A 6,613-nucleotide genomic window follows, 5' to 3' on the forward strand; every position below is an offset into this window, starting at 1 on the left:
ACGATTGGTCCACATGGCAATTCACCACAAAAATACACACAAAATAATTTTAATTATTTGGAATAACATTAAATGTTTCCACAAAACACATTACCAACGAACAATATATAATTATCACACTTAATTCGTGATTTTTTTTCTGACTTATCATTATGGCCCCATTGAGATTAAGTAATTCAGAATACAACAAAAAACTTGATCAAAATGAACAAAATAAAATAGACACCACCATACACAAAATTTAAATAGATGAATCTACGTGTTCAAGAGTAGAAGTAGAAGAAGAACCACACTCTTGATAAGTTTGCACATACTGAAAATGTTTGAGATTAAGAACAAGAAATCTTAGAACTAGAAAATATTCATTAAGCATATAAAACGAAGATACATTCTGTTTTATACAGCTCAAGGTGACAAGCTGGCGATCCATGTGATTGCCAGGTCACGAAAACACACTTCTGTAAAACAAACAAGAAATCGTAGCTTTTGAACGACAACTAAGTATGATACATCTGCAAAACAAGTCTTCTTTGAGCTTCAGTTTTTACATACTTACAACTCTGGCATTGGATGTCCAAGCCTTTTGTGCCATATCATCCATCACTAGGTACAACTCCTGATTTAGAAGAGTTACAATGAAATTTTATTTTTATTGACTCAATAGAAGAACCATATTACAATTGTGAAAGCTTGGCCAAAAGACGGAATTTTGGATTCGCCACTGGAGTTATGCTTGTATGGTGTAGGGTCACTGGAAGAAGTTGATATAACCCCTCTCTAGTTATCCTTGAAGCAAATCTCCTTGGACATTTGTCCTTAATACACAAAAATTATCATAAAATTCAACAACTACAGGGTTATATTTTGTAAGTTGAGAAACACTCAATTAGGTTTAGGATTTTGGGACATAGCACACCAGTTATTTTTTTTTTCCTTGAAAACCCCCAGGAACTCTTCACATTTTCTTAAAGTTTTGCTTACAACCCAAACCAAAAACTAAAACTATACTTATAACTTTTATACAAATTTGTCAGTTTGCATTGACAACAGGACTATTGCGACTGACCATCACAGTTATCACATCAGGGTATAAAAAATTGTAAGTGTATGCTGCTCGACCAAAAAAGAATAGAATATTTTAGGTCCATAACCTATCTTCAATCCATATGATAATTCGTAATGATCAATTCGTAAATACGTTTTATATGCTTGCCATGGGTCCCGCTGCACCTAACACAAGGGCGCAGTCCTAATTGTGGACCATTGTATGAATTGACTTAAACAAAATACCAAAAATAATGATTTTAAAAAAATAATTTTATCGTCCAAATAATTTAATAATAACCTCAAACTTGTGAGGTTATTTAAACACTATATGTAAAAATAGATCCAAATACCATTGAAATTGCAAAAAGAAAATAGATATAATTAAGCAGCTGGTACAATTCATAGTTAAATATTAATTTTCTGCAATACCCACTAAATATTGATCAAACTGTAGCAATTACAAAAAAGATATAATATGTTGAAGATCATAAATTCTGCATTTTCCTATCGAAAACTTAATGAATGGACTGCATTAAATGTAGAAAATGTAATACAATTTTAGCTATAGCCAAGTTTCACATAACTTATCATTATATTTGAACCGCTAAATGGTTAGGGCCTTCAACTCAATTTCAGATAACTCACAGACATAGTATGCAAGAGAGGGTATTCATCCTTCATCTCCTCATAATGGAGACGGAGAGTCAATGTTGAGGAGGATGGAATGTCATATCCCACTCTAATACGGTTTAAAATCAGCCCCCGACATTGATTCCTCGCCCCAAATAGCACAGCTGTTCTTCACTTGTCCATTGTAGCCTATGTTCTCGGCTGATCCTCTTTCTATGGACTCACTCGAAGAAAAAGATCAACAGCTGCCATTACGAGTCAAGAAAGAAATTTCAGTATTGTCTTCTACCAAAACGTTGTTATTAAAAGGATTGACTTGTCTTAGGTGGGAGACCTACCTGGGTTTGAATTTCCTGTTTCAAGGAAAAAGGTTTGCAGTGGGCAGCATTTACATAATAGTCACTGTCCACCATAGATAATAGTTTTTTGGAGTAGCCATGATGAAATTAGGTGTAAAATTATTCAAGATTTGCAAATAAACTCTAAGGATCGACAAAGAGAGATTTGTAAAATATGAACCAGTTAAAATATATTTTCATTCAAACTGGAAACTTGTTTTTATACAAGAAGAGAGAGAGTAAATCCAGTGAAACAGAAAAGAATTGATCTTAACCATCAAAGAAACCGGAAACAACACAGTTTTAGCTGAAACTGACCCTTCGATCTACTACACTTTTGTACTTGCTCACAGCGGAAGGGCCTTTTTCCAGTCTGACTCTTGAGAGGGAAAGTTCAAACACTACAACTTTCAGTAACTAGTCCAGGGAGGCTGGCTCGATCCATGTGATTGCCGGTCACGAAACAAACTTTTGTTACACAACAAGACCTCATACTTTTGAATGACAAAGTATGATAATCTGGAAACAAAGTCTTCTTTAAGCTTCGATTTTCAATTGACGAAGAACGTACAGTTGCCTTGAAACGCAAACCTTTAGACAAGACCAAAACGCTGAGTTTTGTTCTTGAAAACAATGGACCATAACGCCCTTAGTCTTCGGTTGGTTACTTAGTGTACAAATCCACACTTGAAAGCGTATTGGAAGTCTTGGGCTTATAATGGAGACGTCTCTCCACCTATAGGTTACGCCTTTTGGGTGTGAAACTCCCAGCCCGTGACAAGTGGTAACAGAGCAGACTCAATCCTTCTTCGATGTCCCGCCAAGCGCCCGAGAGGCGTCCACGTGTGATTGTGGGTCACACCACAAGAGTGAGGTTGGGGTAACAGGGGGCCCCACCTGTCGAGGGCGTCAGGATTGGGTTGTGGGAATGTACACAATCCCATATTGAAAGCGATGGGGAGGCTTGGGTTTATAAATGGGGGAATCCTCCACCTCATGGTTAGCCTTTGGTGTGAAACTCCCAGCTCTGCATTAGGCAATTTCTGTAATTGTTATAACAGTCCTTTGAAAAATAACGGAAGGTGTTTCAAGGAGTTTAATTAAATTGAAATACCCGCTCCTGCTCATTTCCACACATACCATCATCTTTCGTGATGCTTGAATTCCTTCCAACTCTTGGCAACTTCCTTCATTGTAGTATTTCCTTCCCAATTAGATTAACATCATTTTGCGAGGTTAGTGATTGCTTTAGTACTTGCATCTATATTATATAGACAATTCCCTTAAAATATCTGAAATATGCAATCAAATTTCAACTTTTTTTTGACTCCATTGAAAGATATACTCGATAACTTTCGTGTACTTTTATTGTCACATGAGTTGATCCATAGAAATTGATTTGAAGTCCCAAGTCTAGTGCTTTTGCTCTAAATTTTTCATCCAAAAGTATATTTGTATACTTGATACTTAATGATAAATTGTTAAGAAAGTTATCGAGTACATGTAGAGAAGAGTCTTGCAACTTTTGTCGCAATTCGCAATGCATGCCCTATGTGAGTGTAAGTTTTTCATTTTGATGATGAAGATATCCATTAGGATGAATTCATAATTAATAAAGAAATTCAATCGCCAACAACACCCCAATAGCTTAACCACATTTCTATGGTTGATTTTGGAAAAGAATGGCAACGTCATTAATAATTCATGAAGCTTCTTTCATCAACAACCTTAGGCTCTTATTGTAACGATTCTTCCATTTGATAACATCCTTTGTATATTTTACCTTGACCTCCCTATTCACATTAAAATGGTCGGTGGCCTTGTTTAACTCATTTGAATTGAACAATTTGCCATTATCACCATGACCATTTGATGTTAACTGTTGTTGTAAAGGAATCCACCATAATTCTATCAATAACACAAGTGATAAATAAATAATAAATATATATATTATAATATATATATATATATATAGATATATATATATATATATATATATTGATGGCATGAGTGCGCTTAATATTTTTTTTAATACCTAATGCGATAAGTTCGGCTGAATTTTCCTTTTGTACATTCTAGTGTCAAGACCTATTGTTATATATAAGAATTCTATTATATATTTTGGTATTTATATTAAAAGTTTATTGATTAATTTGGGTAGTATTTTTTGAAAAAGTTGAGTTATGAGATTATTACGAAGTAAGATTTAAAATTAACAAAACACCCCCACCCACCCATTAAATGATGACAGTCGGCCACCACCGAAGGATAGGCGGAAGTAACCATAATGTGCACGACCCGGCTAGATCCATCGGTAGTGCACCATTACGCCAATTCTGGCCACCTTCTGCGGTGGTGGCCGAATCTGGCAAATGTGGGTGAGTGGGGGTGTTTTTGTAATTTCTAAACTTTTTTTTTGTTAGGGGTGTTTAGTTAAATTAAAAAACCCTGAGGGTTAAAAATAGTTGCAATGAATTGAATTGATTTTCCGAAATAGGGAAACAAATATTATTGGGTAGGATTTTGAAATAATAAAACAGACACACCAACTCTCCCACTCTTCTTCTTCAAGGCTCCACCTACTTTTTTGATTTTATCCACAACATTCTTTACTCTTCATTCTCTTCTCATGTTATTCGCCTTAAAACTTTTGAGATATTAAAATTTGAAGCTTTCACTACTAAGGTGTTACAGACTCACAATTAGCTCATTTTCTATTTTATCAGTTTAGTATGTGTATTACTCATTTCAATTTAGTTATGTTACGGCTGAATTGTTTTATTTTTTGGAGCTTTTTTATTCTATTTGAGGGAAATACATTATCTTGTGAGTTTTTTTGTTTTTATCTAAGATAAACCCGTTTCCCAATTGTAACTTTAACTATATTTTAAAGGACGTTATCTTTACCTTTCACCACTACTTTCTACATTCAAACTCACTGTTCAGCTGCTCAAAAATATTAAAGAAACTTGAGTCACTATTTATGTTTATACACAGAAATTCCCTTTTTTTTTATATTCATATTAAAAATCACTGCAATATAACTTGATTTAGTTTTGGTTGACTTAACTTAATTAGTCTTATCAAGTCATAAAAATTTATATTATAATTTTTGGAAGCTAAAAAAAATTAAAAATAAATAAAAGAAGGTTTGCTCAGGTTTTCAACCACTTTACTCAAAAAAATTTTCTCATCATAAATTTATTCAAGTAGGAAAGTATTGAGTTATTGCATTCTTTTCTTTCAATTCTTGATGTTGATTATTTTTTCTTTGCTTAAGATTGATGATTTTTTTAAGTTTTCACTAGTTGTTGTAATAGTGGCGGAGCCGGGAGTTCACTCCTCGACAAAAATCCTGGATCTACACATAATCACCACACATCAAAGGCAAATATATGCTAATGTAGATAAAGATTAGGTGTAACAATTCTAGAAAATATATATGAACCAGTACAAAATAAATAATGACCTTATGGTGTGCTTGGGTTGGGGTTAATATAGATTAGAGGTACTGTCATCCTATATACTTGATTACACGTTTTATCATCATAATAGAGATTCCGATAATCTTCCAAACAATAATATTATTTTGTAAATAGGATATTAATATTTTTTAAAATGATTACCTCCATTTTCTTAGGTATTTTAAGATTACTTTGTGACTTATTTTGTTACAATTTTACCCCTTCTTAATAAAATTTAGGAAAATATGCTCTTGTTTTAAAAAATAATTTCAACAAAATTTATGACCAATTTTGACCTCATACTCAGGATTTTTAAGATAAAATTACCCTTGAACTTCAACAAAATACCCAAGACCACAAGCCACCACCCCAACTAGAGGGATTGTCGGCCACGCCATCACCGCCAGCAGCCGCGACAGTCATCATGGTACCAACTTGTCAGATTTGGCCGGCTGTGTGCTGGTAAGGCTGTTCTTGTAATCCATGGTCGAAATGGCGTTAATAGTGCACTACCAGGCAGATCCGACGTTCGCGTGACTGTCAGATGCTACCGGTGGTGGTGGTCGGTGATTGACAGTCCCTTGGATGGTGTGTCAGGTAGGGGTGATTTTGTTACAAATTATTATTTTATATGGCTGGGTGTTTAACAAAATTTTAATTAGGGGTTAAAAGAATATTCAAAAATTAATAATAAAATATATATATTAATATTTAAAAAGAAGGTCAATTTAGTAATCTATAACTTACCCACATCTTTATCTCCTAACCAAACATATAATATACACTACTTATCATTTATTTTACCTAACCAAATACATTCTCTAAATATTCACAGTAATCTTTAAGTAATCTATCATTCTATTAATATAACATTCTCAGTAACACACATTCTTAAACCAAACGCACCCTTAAGGGATTGAAGATAACATACTAAAAACTAAATAAAAAAATAAAGTGTTGAACTTAATTTGGTCTTATCCCATGAAAAATAATCTTTGATCTTTAACAAATCAGTTAATTTCTAATTCAACTAGCTTATATCCTAATCATTATTTGAATAATTACTTGTTATGTATAGTTATGAACTAAAATCCAAAAATAATAATAATAATATTCTGTTTATAAATTTATCTA

This window comes from Pistacia vera, unplaced genomic scaffold, assembly GCF_008641045.1.
Source record: "Pistacia vera cultivar Batoury unplaced genomic scaffold, PisVer_v2 Contig11, whole genome shotgun sequence".
Classification (NCBI taxonomy): domain Eukaryota; kingdom Viridiplantae; phylum Streptophyta; class Magnoliopsida; order Sapindales; family Anacardiaceae; genus Pistacia; species Pistacia vera.